Source organism: Anas platyrhynchos, chromosome 25, assembly GCF_047663525.1.
Source record: "Anas platyrhynchos isolate ZD024472 breed Pekin duck chromosome 25, IASCAAS_PekinDuck_T2T, whole genome shotgun sequence".
Taxonomy (NCBI): Eukaryota; Metazoa; Chordata; class Aves; order Anseriformes; family Anatidae; genus Anas; species Anas platyrhynchos.
Window position 1 is genome coordinate 1,024,736 of NC_092611.1, and position 20,201 is coordinate 1,044,936.

Genomic DNA, 20,201 nt, shown 5'->3' on the forward strand with positions numbered 1-20,201 from the left:
AATTTTCAGCTCCTTAACTGGGTTTTTGCTGTCACTGTCGCTCTACAGGTTTAAATCAACTGTCCCAGGTATGTGTAGTGGCAAGGCTTTTGTAGTGGGGGGCACAGGGGTGGCTTCTGTGAGAAGAATCCTGAAGCTGCCCCATGTTAGATAAGGGGCCGACCGCTGGCCAGAGCCAAGACAATAAGCGATGTCATTTGCATTTCTGTGAGAACAGATTTAAGAAATAAAAAAAAAGAAGTGATGAAAAACAAAAAGAGGTGATGGGCACATCACCAGAAAAAGAGGTAATGGGCACAAACGGGAACACAGGAACACAGGGGCTTCTCTCTGAGCATCAGGAAGCACTTCTCTACTGTGAGGGTGATAAAGCACTGGCATAGGTTCTCCACAGAGGTTGGGGGGTCTCTTTCCTTGGAGACCTTCAAAAGCCTTCTGGATGTGGTCCTAAGCAACCATCTTGAGCAGGGGTTTAGACCAGATCACTTCTAGAGGTCCCTTCCAACCTCAGCCATTCAGTGATTTTGTGAGATAAAAATGAGACACTTTGCCCAGTGATTTTGTGCCTTCATTGGTGAAAACATGTAATTTTGAGAGAAATAAAAGTTCTGTTCCAGGCTCTGGGAATAATACAATTAGAATCTAATTAGAGACAAGAATCTAATTAGAAAAATGAAATGGAAATAAATGGAAATTTAAAATATTATTCTATATTGTTTTTCAACATTAACTAATCTCTTTCTTGAGACGAGCCACACATGACAAAGAACTTGTCACAATTAGTGGCTTAAAACTCATCTGATTTGACTTAAGTTGTTCTGCATCACTCACACTAGCTCAGAACCTAAACAGAAGAAATTTATGAATCTGAAGCTTTCCTGTTGTAAGACACTTTCTTACAGTTGAGATGCAACAACTAACAGTATGATGCTCTTGCCTCCTTTTTATCAGACCACAGCCTCAGTTCACACCCAGCACAGTTGGGTAATCAGTTAAAGAAGTGATTTCTGGTTCTTTATTGGACTACATTACTGTGTTACCTGATATACAGATGAATTTGAATTAACCATGTGCTATATTGTATAGGACAGTTTAAAATCTTTAGTGTCTCTAGGCAATGGAGTAAGACAAAAATGAGAAAACCCCTCACAGTTCTGATTCAGGTTTCCAGTAAAAGTTCCAGTCCCCTTTTCCGAAACTCCTCTTTGAATGTCATCACATTTCAATTCAATTCTTAATATTATCCCAGTGTCATGGGTGCACTTGGTTTCCTGCTGACCTTGTATCTGACTCCTAGTCTTACTGTAAGTTTATATTGCAGGAGTACATTTTTTTTTCTTTAGAACTTTTTTTAAATCCTTTACTATTTTCGCTGAAATACTTCAGATCTCCAAGTCAGATCTACAGCATGAAAAACTTTAGTCTAAAAAAGATAAAAGCTCCTAACTGTCACAAATAGGATTTTATTGCAGAAACTCTTGGGCAACTTAAATAGACAATACGACGAGACCAGGATGAAATACTGTAAAGTATTTATTGTAAAGTATTGTAGATGCACTTAGAAAGAGTAATCTTTTATTTTTTTAAGGTGACAGCAGTTTCTCTTCTGAGGGCTAAATGTTTCTTTGACATCTTAAAGCATTATACTTTCTAAAAATATTTTTTAATTAGTCCTCTTGCCTACTGTCTGTAGGATCTCAGAGAATAGAATGTATATATATTAGAAGGAGGAAAATAAATCATTGTCTCCTGTGATTTTGATATCACTTTTATTAACGTGTAGTCTTAATCTCTCTCTCACGAAAGCCTTTGAATCACAGTTTGTAATGATGGCCTGATGACTCTTGTGATGAATGATTCTCACTGAGTTCCTCTATTCTAACAATCATGTAGTGTGCTTCAAGACATGTTCTTTGTTTTAATATACTTCCTAAATGTACTTGATTTCATAGAGCTAACTATAATGAGTGCTTGGTTTAAAACAAACCACCCAGTACATCATGAAGTACAGACAAAAATCAGAACAGTCGCACACATGATAGAGACCTTCAGCCATCATGAGGTTTTGGTCTGCAGTGTGTTCCATGAGTGGTAGCACATTTTCAACGAAGCATTGTGGCTTTTCTCCAGTTCCCTAAAATGTGAATATACTGACTAGTAGAGAACTTCCATGTGGAACTAAAAAATCTGGATGATATCACCAGCAGTAAAAGGTAAGGAGTTATGAGAAGATTAAAATATCTTTATGAGTTTATGGTATTTAACCTCAGTCAGTGTTTTATGGGTATCCAACCTTTTTGGTTTTTGCTTTTATCTAAGGTAGTTGGCTCAGAAATTGCAGAGTCCAAGAAATAGTTTAGCAATAAATAAATCCTGTTAAAATTCTTAGACCTCATTTACTTCATTAACTGACAACCATTCTTTATTTCCTCTTCATCCAAAGCAGCCTGAATGCAATAAAATTCCATGCATTCTACAACTAAAAACAAATTTAAAGATAACAAAAATAAAAACAAACAAACAAAAAATGAAACCAAACCAACAACAACAAAAAAAAAATACAAACAAAAGGCAATGAAAAAACAACCCCCATTTTTTCCATTTTTCAGAGATTTTTGAAGAGGATAAGGAACTTTCATGAAAGGACAGAAAACCCTGAAAAGACTCTCTGGGAGTCCTTTCAATTATTATCTTTTTTTCATTGATGATTTCATTAATGGAAGAATTAGCTGTGTTTGAAGGTATGCAACATTTGTTCTTTTTTTTTCCTTTTTTTTCCAGATCTGTAGAGAATGGTTTACCAAGCTCTGCTGCAAGTGACAAGTTGATCGAGCTAGGAAAAAGAACATTTCATCAAGTCTTGGCAAAATAATTTTACAGTCATTTCTACAGTACTAAATTTCTTCCAGTACGAGAGAACAACAGTTTTCCCTGCACTGAGGTAACTTATGTTTGTGTATGAGTTTCAGCATTGGTTCATTTTGATTTATACAATAATTTAATTTCCCTGTTATGAGAATAAACAAGGAAAAATATTAGATCATGGCAATGGACCTTTTGGTAGGAATGAATATAATACTTATATAGAACAAAATCACTTTTTACAAGTTCTCAAAAGAGAACTGTTTTTGTGGTTGGTTTTCTGCTTGGGTCTTTTTCCTTAGGCAAGTATCAAAAAATCAGTTAGTCTGATTATATAGAAGTCAGAATGTGTGCTTCTGAGGAATGCAAGGAATACTTATAACTACAGCACCCCTACCATCATGGTAGAAAAATCTGCTTACTTAATCAGTGTGCAAATTCTGCTGACAACTATGCTGACAGCTTTTTAAGTTGTTAACATACTTCCCAGAAGCGCATCCTGTGGTCCCAAACTGAAAGGAACTGGTCTTGAAAAAGAACATAATGAAACTGCATTATTGTTTCAAATATTACACTTAAAGTCATTTTTCCTTCTTTCCTTCATCTTTTTTCTTTCTTCTCAGATTCAACCTGTTGACCTCAGAGTCCCTCCAATCACATCTATTCTACTCACACTGACATGGAAGAATTTGAAGAAACAGAAAGGTAAGAAAAACAGTCACTTGGGCATGTCTTTTTGATGAAATCCTGGGGATATACCAAACTAAGTGACATCATGCACCAACATTTCTGAGAGGTGAAACTAAAGGTGAATGACCTGTTGATAAACTCAATCACAAGCAGTTGACAGATTTAATTATCTTGTCACCAGTTCAAATGCTGCCTTATTGTACGTTTCACTGAAGCACAGGCTGACAGTAGCCAGAGGAACTGTGTCCCCACTTCTCCCATTCATCCATCATTAGTATTCATTCTGAGTTAAAAAAAAAATAAAAAAATGTTTCTGGCGCATTTATCCAAGTTGTCAGCAGAATTCCTAACATCTCTGTTACCTTCCAGGTGTCATGACTGCTCATTTCAAGTCAAGAAGCACTCATCTCCCTTAGTCATTTTTAAAAGCAGAGCAGATTACATGCCCTGACTTTAATTTTTTCCCTCATGGCACACAAAGTAATTTCTCTTAGGCTCACAGTAGTTCTTCTTGTCTTCAATACTTATTACTAAGAGATCAGACTAAGAAGAGGAGAAAAAGAGTGTTTCTGACAGAGGCTTTGATACAAAGCCCTAAATTCTTAGATGTTGCCAGCTTCTCAAGATAAAGTACAATATCTGCACTTACTTGCTAAGCAGTAGTAGATGCACAAGCCCAGACATCAGAGATAACAAAAGCATCTAGAAGAGCTGTGAAAACAAACACCAATACAAAAACAAGGCATATTTGTTGTTGGTTCATAAAAACAGGTGGATGTTCTGTGTTGGCCAATAACGAAAAGTCCAATTACATTAAGTATCTAGGTGTAAGCAAGAACTGGAACTTGACAAACCTTCCCCTGAACCTGCTCTTTCCCACAGAAGGACATGCCACTGTGCACCAACTACACCTTCTTTAAGGTTCACATGGTACACGATATGCATCCATAATGATGCATCAGCAATATTCTGTTATGACTAAGTAGAGAAGAAGCTATTGTTTCAAACTAAGTTACAAAAACAGAAGATAGAGCAAGAGTAGCTTGGGAACAGAGAGAAGGCTAGTTTGAAGAACTGAAATTTTAAAGTAAAACAGAGAAAAGCTGGTCAAAAAGAGAACAACTACTCCAAGTGAGGAAAAGTCTGCCACTTTCATAATTTTTATCAGTGTAATAATTGTGAAGACTTAAAATTCCATTTATTCCATATGAAATGAGCCTATTTTCTACACATACTTAATGTTAGTTTGTAGAATTTGGCTGGTGTAGCCAGAAATCCACTGAAGATTATGAAAACTATTTTTAAGATTCCAGCTGCTTATGTATGCAAGAAATTAATCCGAAGCAGAATATCCTGAGCTTCATCCTTTTGAACTAGTTTTCAGAGCCAAATGAACAGGTCTTGGAAAACACTATAGAAGCTGATTGTGCCCATTAAGTTTTTCATGGACAATGCTGCATATTCCTGAGCACAATGAACTGTTACTTTATCTATGGAGATGTTCCTCCAGAAGAGTATTCCTGTATTCTCATGTCTGAATAGAAACATGAGGACAGCATTGTGGTGCTTTCAGGGGCTGTATGACAGAAGGATAGCTGTTCTTCAACTGTACATGCTGTATCTCTGGAGCTGCAAAATCCATTCTGAATACTTTTTTTTTTTTTTTTTTTAATAGAGTTTGTCCCATTCGAAATACATTTTTTAAAATAGTGTTTGCTTAGTCTTCATTCTTAAAATCTTGTGTTACCATTTTGCATATGTATACTAGCTATATCCAGTCACCTCATGAAACCCGTATGTATGTCATAGAAATTAAATTAAATCAAACAGAATACCTGGGCTTAAATTTCATTATTACCACAATGAAATAGAACATTGCCAGAGTTAACCCTCTGCTTAGAATACTTAGAGACATGACACAGCTCTAAAGAAAGGGAGACAGTGGTTAGGATACTTTGGAAGCCAGTCAGAGACAGTTGATGATAATCCAACCACAAAGCAATCTGTTGGGTCCGACATTAACTACCCCAACATCTAATAAATCCCAGTACCATTAAAGTACCCAACAGAAATCATGCAATAAGACTACATTTATGCTACATCTCCAGGGAGTGAACCAATGTCTGAGTGGTAGGGTGATATATAGGCCCAATTTCATTTCTCTGTATGGAGACTTGGCATTTTTTCTAGAGTAGTTTGCTTGTGGTTTGGGTTTGATACCTACTCTGTAGTCTCTATGTGGACATTCCCATGTAGTTCTTAGTTTCACAATCTCTAAGTCCACACTGGCCTGTTCACAAGTTTATCTGATACCCAAAGTAAGCTGCAATGATCTGCTTCAGTAACTTGCCCAGTATGTTTTCTATGTAGATATCTCATCGCTCTTCTTCCATAAATACAACAACAGTAATATGTGACCATAGAGTCTTGATACAGCAAAGAAGGAAGCAAATATTTAATCATTACTGTTGCCAAAGTCTTTGGTAATGGTGGTTTTTTGTTTGTTTGTTTGTTTTAATAATAAAAAGAAAAAATTCAAGTGTTGAGGCACTTTCGAATGTAATCTCTCTCTTTTTATTAGAGACCACAGTGTTAACTAGCTCTAATGATTGAGATCACATGACAAAAAATTTTGCCATTTGACCCATTTTAGAAAAACTTTCTATTGAGATCCATTACATCATTTTATGCAAGAGTAGCATTTAATAAACAAATAAAATTACTAGAATGGTCTTTTTTTTTTCTTCTTCTAAAACAACAGTATTTAAGCTAATTCAGTATTGATAAGCTTACATCATGCCATATCACAAGTGAAAGCAGATACACACGTGTAGATTCCCTTCTCTGACACCCAATGTAAAGTGGCATTACATTGAGAAAAGCAAATGCAACATTAAAACTGTAGAATCTTTTCTTTGTCAAGGATTCTGGAGAATTTCAGGGAAAGTAATATGATTTTCTTGATTCTCAGCTGACAACTGGGGTTACGAAAGAAGACAGACCTTAGTCATGCAGTAAAGATGAACAGAATTACACTAACAAAGGTGAGTTCTAATGCTGCCCACTAGTAGAAATGAATGGATTTCTATTTCACTTGACTATATTTTTATACTTCCTTGGACTGTGAAGTAGCTTATTGTCAAGAAGCATGTTCACTGAAAACTATCCAGGGAAAGCACAAATAATACTAAAAGCAAACAACAAAGCAAAAACAACCCTAACAATAAAAAGGAGCTCTGTCCTGTTACATCTCCAGCTTAGTTCTCTTGAAAAGCAAAATTCTCATTCTTTTAGTGAAAACCACACCCTGGTTTCTGAAAGGTTGATTGCAGTCTAACTGCTTTCTGGTACATATGGTCAGCATCTGCCTTAGTAAACAATGACTAAAGAACTTTTTTAAATAAGTCTGTCCTCTTAATCTCAGTTAGCCAAATGGAGAATAACCTTACCTAACCTTATGGATATGAGAACAGTTGTAGTGCCAGGTGTTACTCTGTAAACTTCAAATGTAATCACTCTTTGAACAAAACTACAAAAATTTCAACTATGGTCTTAAAAAAAAAAAAAAAAAAGATGTTATACGTGCCCTAGCATACCAAAAAGATGGTCTGTATTGAAATTAATAAAATATTGATTCCTCAATAAATTGCAGAGTTACACTGTAGGAAGCTTTTAAATAAATATATAAATAGTTTTCAATATGCCAACTCATTAAGCTTAATTTGAACAAATCTCTTTGTGTCATAGCAGTGCATCAGTGATACAGCAGCACTTATCAATTAAATTACTTCTCATTAAATTTTTAAAAAGAAATGAAAACACAAGAGTTAAAAACTTCAGTACACCTAAATAACTAAACTTAATAGATACAACTTTAAGACAGTGCATAATTTATATATATAGGGAGAAAAACAACAGGAGAATACTTCCCATTTTTAATCAAATGGTATTGAAAGAGGAGGTGAGGCTGGGTACATCCATGACAGATGAGAGGAGAGGGGGCAGATCCTCCTTTGGCATTGTATCTGAAAACAGTTTCTGCTCTAGTTTAGTTTCTAGACAGCCCTCTGTCTCCACTGACCACACAAGGATCCTGGGGAGAATTGAAGTGCTGTATAACCTTTATGGCGTTGTCCCATTATCAAACCATGGGCAATCATAGGTGAATTTCTGATTAAAGGAAAGGGAAATTCTATGTTCCCCTAAGTGGTATCAAGGGCTCAGTACTGAAGCCCAAACCCATAAAGTCCATTCTTCCTCCAGATGATAACAACATCATTTGTTTTTTATAAGCAGGTTCTTGCTGATATTTGATTTAAACAAAGAATAGAAAAGCACAGGATAAAAGTGTGTCACTTCCTTGCAAACCTAATTCTATTACTCTGCTTTCTCACTGTTGTTTTGACCAACATGTTTATTATTTCATAGAAGAGGAGTACTTATAGTAAAAATCTGAAGGAAAATGACATTTTTTCATTGTTTTTGTAATTGAAGTTATTGTTTTGCTACAAACTTGCAGCCTTCCTTATTCTTATTTTTTGTCCTTGTGTGTTTACATCCCTCAGGTTTGGGGTGGAATAAATCATCAGGTGGAATAGCAGGTGAGGAGGAGAATATTGGCAGACAGATGATAATGCTGCTTAGCTTTCTGCACAGGAGATGCTTTTCTGGGCAGCACATTGCCACCTACCAGCAGCTTGGCTGAGCAGCACATTCCCCTTTATGGCTGAAGCATTTCCAACTGCACTGAAATGCAACGGGAACGGTGGAAATAACATGCAACACTGCAAGCTGCACTTAGCAAGTGCAGATGGAGATCTCCCTGGGCTCATGCAAAATAAGAAACTAAGGGCATGAGACTACCACATGAACTAGAGAAAGCCCAAATTTCAGCATCAACACTAAAAGGAAATTCAGTCTACCTTCATGGTGGTTTTGTAGCTTTACTTTTAACACCTTTCCATGCACAATCACTGAGTCCATTTGAGAGACCAGTAGCATTAGGGTTTTTAAGTAGTTGACCATGTTGCAAGGAGTAGTCTGATGCTTAGCAATTGTTTAGAAATTCAGACATAATTAGGCAGTTCCTCCAAATATACTGCTGTGCAGCAAATTGTTTAGGAGAATGCAGCTACAACAAAGAAGCTTCCAGAAAAATCTGAAAAATCTACCTGGCCATGTGATGAGAAATTCTAAACTGTGTGAGTCTTTAAAACGTGATCAACTTTTATTCCTTTCTTGCAGGGAAATAAGAAACTTTTTCAGTGTGCTCAGTCACCAAGGTGTATCTAGTTAAGCACATGGTTTCATAAATCCAAGCTCTTGAGGTGCTAGCTATTCTGAGAAAATAAGTCTTTGGAAATTTCTTTATGAAGTCTTCAATCTGAAAATATTTTATCTAAAAAATGCTACTTTTTAAAGTCTTCTGTGCATGAGCAGATTGACTATGAATCTCTTTTGTCACACCTGTAGAACTCTATTTACCATACATAAGCTAACAGTGACAAGCACTCCTTTGCTCTGCTCTGGGCTAAGAGCCAGCTGAAGTCAGCTGCAAGCAGCTGGCTTGGCTCCAGTGCACCTTACACTCTTTCCCACCATTGAATTATTACCAAATTCATCTTCTTAACAAGTCATCAATCCTTCATTCTGCTGCCCTGTGCTGCCCTGAGAAGCTGTCATCAGCCCAAGCTTTTCCTGTTGGTCTCTGCACATTCCCTAGTCTTTCCATTTTTTTTCCCAGCTGTGGATAACATATTGAAGAAGGATCCTGTAAACATCTGTGTCAGGTTTATCATTCATTTTAAATGAAGATACTGTTTTAGTATAATATCCAAGCTGGTAAACTCCTGACAGACTCTCTGAGATGCAGTTTCAGCACTAAAGCAAATAGGGAAACCAGAAGCTTCCTTATCAGTTGCATTCTATAACAAAGAGAGAGACGGGAAAAAAAAAATGTTTTAACAGAGGGGAGCTTGCAGAATGACAGGCAAGTGGAAGAGAATCTACTAGGAAATGCTACTACAGGAGTGTCTAAAAATAAGTATTTCTATTTTAAGATTGAAAGAAAGCACAAAGTACTGCACGACTACGTCCTTTTGTGCAACAAACGTGCCAAAGATCTATTTTTTGAAGTGTTTGTTTTTTAAAGCAATTATTTATACAAATAAGAAAAATTGAAATATTGAAGTGAAATCTGCAGCTTAGGGGTTGAACAAGAGCAATTCAGTCCCTTATCCATAAGGACTGATTCACTGTCCTGGAACCGCCTCAAAATCCCAGTACATCCCACGCCTTCTTCCTCTTAATCGAGTAGCAGCAATAGTTCAGACCCATGGGCCATCTAGGTCGCAGCCAGAGAAAGGGATATCCAGTGCTATCCAACAGTCATTTGCAATATTCCACAAAGGAAAGGGCAGCCAGCCAACAGACAGTAGCCTGGATTTGGTCTGTAATTCACACTGATTAAGGGTACAACAATGATGACCTCTGTCTGATATCAACTACAGAACACTGACATCACTGTTCTATGCCTTAGCTTTCAGTTTGAGATGGCTAGACAATAGCTGTTGAGAAATACTATCAGCTAAGATAGTATATCTTAACATACAAAATAACTTTAACTAAGAAGCAGAAAGATTTCTTGGATTTTGGCAGTCCTGGCTACCAACTTGAAAGGAAATTGTAAATATAACAAACACTCAGGATAAGACCTGAGTTTCGTAAGAGGACTGTAGATTCCAGCCAGATATTTGATTGAAACAAGGAGCATCCTTCTATCACTAAGTTTCGTTAGCTAATAAATTTTCAAACTCCTATCGAGCTGATGAAAGTCACAAACAAAACACTGTTTTTGGTGGCCTTCCTTAAGCACAACGGCGGTTTCCCAGATAATATTCCTCACAGCCTCCTCATCGTCTAGCACTTATCTTCTGTTTGACTTTGACTATGCTATTATAATAAAATGCATTGCAGAGCACTTTACCATTAAGCTTTAAGTCTGTGAAGCATATTGCAATGATCTTTTTTGCTTGTGTTAAAGGACCATGCCAGATTTAAGAACATGACATCTCATGGCATACAACTTGTCATTTGGAACACAAATGCATGTTGCAGTATGTCTGGTCCAGAAGACAGAAGTTTCACATGGTGAAACTAGTAAATTAACCGATATTGCAAGATGACCTCAGATAGCTTCACTGCAAAACACTCCCTTTCAGTAGACTGATTTAAGTAGTCAGAAACAACTTTCGGAGAATGAACCACCAAAATAAATAAAAGCCTTTTGTGTCCCATATAACTTTAAAGAACCAAGAGCCATATCAAACAGGTTGCACATTTTTTATCTCAGGCGTTCCTTGGTAAAGAAAATATACCAAGTCTATATTATTTCCATAAAAGGTCAGCTTCAGTGAAATTTCATTTCTCCAAGGCTAAAGAAAAGAAAAAAAAAAAAAAAAAAAAAAACAGAAAAAGAAAAATTAATCCAGGCAAAGTTTAGCTACAGTTGCATATTGTACACAAAAACTACTCTCCGCCTCCCACCCCTACATCCACCTTTTAAAAATCAGCTTGCCAGTTGCTATCTCCAACACATTCCTTGAGAGTTGAGGCATATCTTCTAATTTTTGCTATTTTCTGAAGCACCGGACATGTGCCATTTGCAAGCACCTTTTAAAATAGAGTTCTCCAAGGACAGCTTATACAGCATGCATCCAAAGTTTTAATAGAAGTAAAGGCAAAGACAGCTATTTGAGAACAAGATACGGGTATTGATCCATTAATAGAGTTTTAATCTTCACATAGATTATGATTAGACATTTTTCCTGTTTTAATAATATATTACATGAAGGATGGAATAACATTATACTGAAAAAGTACATTTGCTTCCAATTTGATTAAACGTAGTCTGTCAAAAATACTTTATCTCCTCCAGTATTCTTCCCCTTAAATTTTTGTTTCTTTTGTTCTTAATAAGCACAAAGCCAAACATTAGTGCCCTGAAATCCTTTAAGAAATGGAAATTCAATCCTCAGCACACATGCTTTTGTCACACGTTTCTGGTTTTATTTTATTACAAGTCACAGCACCAACACAAAGCTTGAGTACAAGCACAATATTTCATGACTGCTGCAAAGTAAGCAACAAAATATAAAAATCTGTTTAGTAAAAAACTCGAGCAGTGTCTGCCTAGCTATAGTGGTGCTTCAAATATCTTCGGATTAGTGCCAAAGTAGTGCAGTATATGATTTAACAAGCACTTCAAATGAAGTGTTTATTTCATTGGTTATTTTATTTCATACACCATTCCCGCTAGATCTGCTAAAACATTTGAGAAACAGTAAAATGTAGTGGCAGACACACTAAGCCATACAACAATCTACTGAGGACTTTCTCAGACAGAAAGCTACACAAGGAACAATAATGAATAGCAAAGAAAAAAAAAAAAAAAGAATATTGTAGTATGTTCAAGGAGCCAAGGATGTAGGCAGAAGAGGAGTGATCTTTTGGCATAAGGAATAAATTTAAGAAGCAACAGCTTTAGCTTTTAGATCCTGCCTCATCTGAACCAAGGCTTGTTGGACACTGTAGAAAAAATTATTTTGATGTCCACAGGTTAGCAGTACTTTGCCTGAAGCCATCCAGGGGTGAAGCCTGATTTTTTCTTTGCTCAGGCTGCCAGCACATAAACCTGAACAGAAAAGGTGAGGGCCATCAAATTAGAGCAACAAATTTGCTGATTCCCAGAACACAAAAGACAAAATACCAGGAATCTTCAGCAGAGATGTATCCCAAAGCAAAGAAGTGGGAGGAACATATACTGTGGAAGTGCTTATTTCACCCTTTCTTTTTCCTCCAAACCTTGTAGACTTACACCACACATAAAATAAGAACAATGATGCCTCTCTAAGTATGGGAATGGGAAGAGGGAAGGCTGCTAGGCACAATGGTCAGGAATGTGATTCCAAAGCCAAACATAAACACCTATAAGTTTGTGACAGATCATCTAACCAGACTGCTTCTGAGGAGTGGAAATAATAGAGGCTATCTTATAGAGATGCTTTGTAGTATTGATGATTCTCCAGGCTCTTATTTTTTCTTCACAACAAACTGCATTTATTAATGCTTCTGCATTTGCTCTGTTCTAAATTCCCTAACTACTTGCATCTTTTCCTCATGTAGGGTTCATTTTGAGGGTTCACTTTCTTTCTTTCTTTCACATACACACATTTTTAAAAAAATGCAAACCACAATGAGCTGAATATTAGTTGGACTCTAACTACAACTCTACTAAGCTAGTAGTTTTCTGTGCCTACCAGCAATTGACATCCATGCCTTACTAGAAGTACATAATCTACAAATTTCATAGGCATGAGTAAGAAGATGTCAGCTGTCCAGTTGCCTGCCTGTATGAATAGCTCTTCCCCTTTGTATTCTTTTTCAGCAAGGTTTTTGACCCATTCTCATCAACTCTTCCTATTAAAAATGATATAGAGGAAATTTGTTTATTCATTTCTGACATTTGTGGGAGTCTTGTTCATTCGTTACTAACAAAATAGAGCATGATTAGTCATTAGCATGTTGCCTAGCAATGGCAACAAAGAAAAAAAAAGAACCTCCAGTGCTCTGCAGCAGGCACAGTCCTTTGAAGTGTTAATATTAAAATTTCTGAGAATGCAACAGAGTTCCTGTGCCAGACAAACAAACAAACAAACAAAAAAGTGAGGAAGAGGCCTGCAAAAATGGAAACAGAAAGAGGGAAGGGAGACATTTCCTCAGTTTTCCTGAAATTTTTAATTGGTATTACTCAATCAGTTGTTAGCATCATTATTTTTAATTGCTATTACTAACTTTACAAATTAAATACATTATTTTGTAAACACACTAGTCCTTCTCTGAGAATGTGTTGGGAACAGCCCTGAGCAGGAAGCACCTCTCCTATGAAGACAGGCTGAGGGAGTTGGGGTTGTTGAGCCTAAAGAAGAGAAGGGTCTGGGGGGACCTTACAGTGGCCTTCCATTACCTAAATGGGGCCTACAGTAAAGCTGGGAAGAGACTCTTTATCAGGCAGTGTACAGTGAAGGGGACACGGGGTAATGGTTTCAAATTTAAAAAAAAGGTACATTTAGATTAGGTACTAGGAAGAAATTATTTATTCTAATGGTGGTGAGGCACTGGAACAGGTTGCTCTAAGAAGCTGTGGATGGGATGCCCCTGGAAGTGCCCAAGACCAGGTTGGATGGGGCTTTGAGCAACCTAGTCCAGCAGAGGGTATCCCAGCCCATGGTAGGGGATCAAACATGATGATCTTTAAGGTCCCTTCCAATACAAACCATTCTATATTGATAAGACAGGTGGAAAATTTAACCCCTTAACTAATACTCTTAAGCGTTGAGTTTGGCTCCTAAATTCACTAGGAGAATATGGGAACAAACAAACAAACAGACAGCGAGACAAACAAACAAAAAAAACAAAACCAAACAAACAAAAAAAACCCTTTGAACAGTCTTTCTTGCCATTTCACTTTAGCTGCAGTGACTCTGAATCTAAGCATAGTCCTGTAAGAGTTAGGAGGAGGTGGGAAGGAATAAATAAAGGAGCAATAAACAAGATAGCACTTTACCCTGAAATTAATTCAGATCCTATGAAAGAACAACCTTCACGTGACAGACTTCTGGGTGCCATAAAAAGGTGGTTGTTAGAATATTACAACAAATTTCCATAAGACTAGAAGCTTTGTGCTATCTCATTAACATGGCTAAAAAAGTAAATATCACTCCTGCAGAGGTTTTAAAAAATATTAAACAACAATAACAACGAAGCTATGTTTCAAAAGAAAAAGCCAACCTTTTTTTTTTTTTTCTGTGAAACAGATGCTAAGCTTTCCAACAAAATTTACTCAAAGAAAACAACCTTTTTGTTTTGAAAATTAATTTATTAAATGCTCTTTTAAGGTTTTAGAAAATAAATACTTAGTGATCAACAACATATTTCCAACATATGGCTTAATTAAATCAAATTGATTTGTAATCTTACAAAGATACTAAGGAATAAAACTAGCTCCTTAGCATTTAGAAAGGTCGTTCTTTTTTCCCCTGATTAAAACTCATAATTAAATTACAGCAGCTATGTTTTTCATCAAGGAAGTAGTTAAATTACTAATTTTATATAAATACATTACATGCTAGCTCAATAAATTAGAAAGAACAAGGATAATCTGGTTAGAATCCAATTCAGAGGAAACTGTGGGCGGATGGCCATTTACATGAGAAAGCACAGGATAAATAAGGTTCATAAATTATTCACAGCTCACCAACAAAATTTAGGGCATCAAATCTTTTTAGAAATTAAATGAGAACTGCTGGCAGAGTGATTCAATTTATTCCCCCTGAAGGGAGAGAAAAAATAATTTCCAATCTTCTAATAATTCTGATTTCTTTATTTTGTCAAAATTACCCTAAAAAGGAACCAGTGACACATCACACTGTCACCAGTACTGGTATTAACCGTCTTGCTACAGTTCCGATGTTTCAAGGCAGATAACGTAAGATTTTTTTGATTAAGTCTTTCATTTAATTAATGAATAAAAATGGCTGGTATTCCATTTTCTGTGTGAGTTACTCACATTAAATGGAATTTGGCCAATTCAAAAGCCAAATTTTTTTTGCAGCTTTAGAAAACTGCTGGTAGTGAAGTAACAGTCTGCAACCCTGTCAGAAAAGCAGTCTGTGGTGTGCATCAGAACATTCTAACAAGCTGGTTTTTAAGCTGTTCCTAAATCTTCCTCTGTTCAGGATCTGAATCTACCACTATTATACTATGTGAAAAGTTCCAAATTTAGGTGTTATCTTAAAACAGAGTAGGGCTTTTCACCTCCAGAATCTTTTTTTTTCTTCTTTCAAAAGAAGAAGAGCAAGACTTTGCTCTCCCTCCTTCCAGCTAAGCTAAGGTTCTTGCTTCTTGTGCCGCAATAAAAGTTATGATGTAATCCTTATTTTTCCACATATACTATCAAGGCTTTATTAAATTAAATCTTATGATTAATATGGCAGTTACAGAAAGGAAGCTGCTGTCGTCATACAAGGAAGCATTTCCAGAACCATTACTCTCTTCCTCCCTGCCCTGCCTTCTTTAAGCCCTTTCCTTCTTCATGCCCACACTGTTTACAGAATCTGTCTTCAATAGCTAGTTAAAGCCAAGAAATATCTAAAAGGGAACGAATTGTACCTGCTTCTTCAATGCCTGAAGAAGGTGCAAAGTTCTGCAAAATCTGTGAAGTGTGAAGTATAGGAAGGTATTTGAAGCACAAAATCTGTCATGAAAATGAAACAGGCTGAAAAGGCTTTGCTATTTTGAGGCACCTCACAGGACTAGTCAGATTAGTGAGTTAGTTCTGCACAGAAGCCGTTTGATTTGTTTAGAATGTAGTAATTTCTTACCGTATTTACAGTACCCCCAAACCATGTATCTCTTCTCTTTCTTTTAGGAGGTAAATAATGGACAGAGAAAAATGGCTTCTCCTTTCCCGTACAAACTAAGCCTGGGCCATAAAAACAAAAACAACCACAGATTTTACAAGTTTCTGAAGTTGTGTATTTTTTAATGTATTTGTTGTATCTGCACATACGGATTCAGTATTTATGTACTTGCAGACTGTTATGGTTTAATTTGACACTTCTCATCTTTCAAGTGGAAAATTTTTAATGATGTGTAAAAGTCAAACATAAAATTGTGAACAGGATGGGTTTTTTGTTGTTTGCTTTTTTGTTGTTGTTTGTTTGTTTTTGCAATCATTTTTAAGCATGTTTCTTGAAAGAATCTTCCCTTAGTCCTACCCATACTTAAAAAGGTTTTTCTATTTGTCAGTGTTTGCTTCATTTAAACAAGCTGGTACCTCGATTTTCTAGTGCACTTCAGCACACTGAAGTCATTCTGACCTCAAAAATTAATCTACCTGCCTGTCTATTTCATGAGTAATTAGTTACCAACTACTTTTATTAAGAAGCAAAACGAAACAAAACAAAATGTAATGTGTGCAATGAAGTGACCTGGATTGTTTTCTGATAGATAATCTATGCAAGTAGATTGAGGACAGTATCTACCCTAGACCTCCACTGTAGAAGAGCAAACTTGGCTAAGATACAGGCCTATGGCACCAGGTTTCATATTGGTCTATGCAGATTATGAGGTATTTTATCCTACAGAAATAAATTACTGTTCTAAATCTTCAGAGTACAGAAGAACAGATTGGAGTGCAGTTTTGTTACATTCAACAATAAGCAGCCCCATATCATTTTAGAGCATCTAACAAGTTTTTCCACCCTCAGCCTTTGACAAAGATTTCATTTTACAGACTTTTTACCTGTTGAATTCTTTTGGATACAGAACCAATGACTTGATTGATTCTTCTACTGATTTCTTGTGTAAGTTCATCCTTTGTATAACAGGAATAAAAAAAGATGAAGCACATAAGAATTCAGCCTCACCTTCACAACCAAAGTAGATTGTTTGCTGACTCTCAATGTCCAATATGGACTGTGTGGATATTTGCCAGGCTAGACTTAAACAGCAGAATATGAAACGTCATAAACTCATATTCTGTTTCAATTTTTCCTCTTCTCAAAAGACTGACAGCAGAAGGTGGTCAAAATAATGGTATTTAACATGATCAAATGATTGCATCTGAACTTCCCAGCTAACCTTCTAAAGGGGCTAGTGCAATCTTTGGTTTGGGGCAGAATACAGAAAAAATAAATAAATTTTATTGAAAATTATCAGTGCACTTATGCTGCAGTCACTAACCTTTCAGATAACTGAAAACCCTTTCCAAATTGTGGAAACTACGTTAAAATACTTGAAGTCTTCACGGATTCTTGCCTGCTAGCTGTCTTAATCTCTGCTAATACAACTGTATACTTCTATACTACTAGCCCTGCTATGGAATGTGACAAATTAGTATTTTAATTTGGGACAGTCACAATAGCAGCTTCCACTAGCTATATGTATATTTGGTAATCATCATTTTCAACTCAGATAACAAGAACTGGAAAAAGAGTCAACCGCTCTGAGGAAACATATATTCATGATATGTCCATCCCTGGAGATATTAAAACTTGACTGGACAATTCACTTAACAAGCCAATCTAAACTGATCTGGCTTTGAATATGACAGTTAACAAGATGTCTTTCAGAGACCAAATTATATAATTCTGATTTCTGTTTTGTACAAGTCCAAGCAAACATTCCCAGCAAAGACATAATTTTTTCCACTTACAGGTTTGGTACTATAGAAATGGACTGTAGGAGCACACATATTGATGTGATGGAAATATAGAAGTTCCTGTATTGTGCCTTGAATTGGTGTTACAGCAAGACCACAGGGACAGACTCTGAAGAGTTGAAGACTTCTAACAGTATATAAAGGCAGTTCTCAGTGCTTTTGTATTCTAACATATGATGTTTGGATAGATATTATTTCCTCTCTTCATTTTCAAAATGCATCATTTTTCTCTACTCCTGCACAGAATTTGATACAACATGGATTTTAAGATATTTTATCTGCTGTATCCCAAACAAAAATTAATTTATTCTTTTCCATGGGTAGAGAAGGAAGGAGATGACACTGGCCTAAAGCACTTGACTTTGCCCTGCATCATGTAATATTTCAAAATGATGCAATAGGAATTTTCTTCAGATGGAATCATTCTGTCATCAATGGTCTTAGCCTCAGATGTATCATAGCATCTATCTTCAGTTCTCAAAAATGTCCATGTAATCTCAATGGAACAATGATCCTTGAATCACAGAATAGCAGGTGAGACTGGATACAAAAGAGCCTTTCAGCTTGTGCTCACCAAAAATGTTATGACTATATTTCACAAAGCCATCTTCATCACTTCTTTCCTATTATGTCCATCTCTAGCCTCTACCACGCCCACAACTCTTCCTCTTACTACCACAAACTCCGTTTTGAAGCCAGCCTATTCTATCTGATCACAACTGATAAGCACTGGCTGTTGATACTTGTCTCAGCTCAGCACAATGAGAAGCCAATGACAAGATAAAAACAGATCTGTTCGAGAAGCAACTCAGATGATCTTCCAGTGGTACAAACTACAACTAAATATACACTCTTCCTTCAGCTGGAAAGACAAAATATATGAGTCAACCCTTGACAATCATAAACATGAGCTTTGAACTCGGCAACCAACACTACCCTATTAGCTTGCATATCAAACACATTTCCAGGGGTTCATAGACAGAGATCAGAAAGCCAGTCTAATAAATATAGTTCTTGCCTTTGAAGTTGGAAGTGTTGAGGCCTACTTTGATTTATTTTTGCTAACAGAAACTGCACACGTAGTTGAAAGGAAATAGTTAAAAAAAAAAAATAATCAAAACAACAACAACAAAAAAAAAACCTGCTGAACTGCTGCTGGAAAGAAAACAGAAGATTACATGTATATGATTACTAGCCAGCTACAGTACATTGCAGAGCAGCCATAACAATTGTAAAACAAAATAAAATCAAGTGCTACACATGCATAAAAAAAAAAAAAAGAACAGACACTGTCAGAAAATAGAAGTGATGGGCATCAAGGGTTCACTTATTCCTTGATGTTACAAGTGATACTGATGCACAGCATCTGGAGCATGCGCTGCCAAGTTCCTGCTATAGTTTGAGTAGAGAAGATGAAGGTTCCCCTCAGCTGCATTCACTTCCAAAAATGTATTTATATATCTCTCAAAACACTACGGAAAAATAGAGCCAATTATTCTGAAACAGAAAGGCCATGTCCTGGCTCAGTACCCATACAAACATAATGGATTATCCAGTTGATTTTAAAAGGGCTTTAAAATTTATGCTGCTGTTCTCCCTCTATTTTCTACAAAATTTTCTCTGCAAAGGTTTGCACTCAGCTTCAGGGTGGATATAAAATTCACACCACGTTATCTCCTTCCCTCAGCTACATCTGAAGCTGTGCTTAAAACCATAAATAACCCCATCAAGATGGCTGTTTTACTGCAAGCTTTCAAACCTTCATACACATTTTAGAAAACATGGACAACCTGTGTATTGATTACTGTTTTGAGGTTCCATTTTGCATGGATCTAGCCAATTTTTTGGAAGGGTCCTCAAACCAGCTGCCCAGGTATACAGAAAAAAATCTGCATGGAAAATTCTTTGTACACTGTCCTCCCAGTTTCCTGCATTATCTGCTCCCTTGTGACACTGACATAACACCTACATGCTGTTGCTTCTTTACTTTCTGTTCAGCATCACGTGTTCTCTATCTACTGACTGTCACTGTAAATGAAGCAAGTTATATATTTTTGAATGACACACTAATTTTCAGAGCAAAACAGTCAAACTTAGGGACAAGGCTGGTGCAGGCCAAAAGTAATATTCCCCCTCTGCTGTACAGGTGACAGAGCACTGGCACAGGTTGTCCTGAGAGGTTGTGGGGTCTCCTTCCTTGGAGATCTTCAAAAGCTGACTGGGCATGGTCCTGGGCAGCCTGCTGTGGCCGGCACTGCTTGAACAGCAGGTTGGACAAGATGACTGCTAGAGGTCACTTCCAAACTAAAATAGTCTGCAACTCTATGAGATGTGAGATAAAGTAAAGAAGAAAAAAATAAGTCCAATT

At 36.6% G+C, this 20,201-nt stretch overlaps 1 long non-coding RNA gene across 2 annotated transcripts; it reads left to right on the forward strand.

Moving 5' to 3' along the window:
* Positions 1-2,802: 2,802 nt before the first annotated feature.
* LOC139999430 (uncharacterized) lies at positions 2,803-16,166 on the forward strand. Of its 2 annotated transcripts, XR_011804914.1 has the most exons (5): positions 2,803-2,941; positions 3,486-3,567; positions 6,524-6,596; positions 8,118-8,153; positions 16,040-16,166. It is a non-coding gene; the product is annotated as an uncharacterized lncRNA (long non-coding RNA). The 2 variants fall into 2 exon arrangements; XR_011804913.1 differs by lacking the exon at positions 16,040-16,166 and having other exon boundaries at positions 8,118-8,742.
* Positions 16,167-20,201: the final 4,035 nt, after the last annotated feature.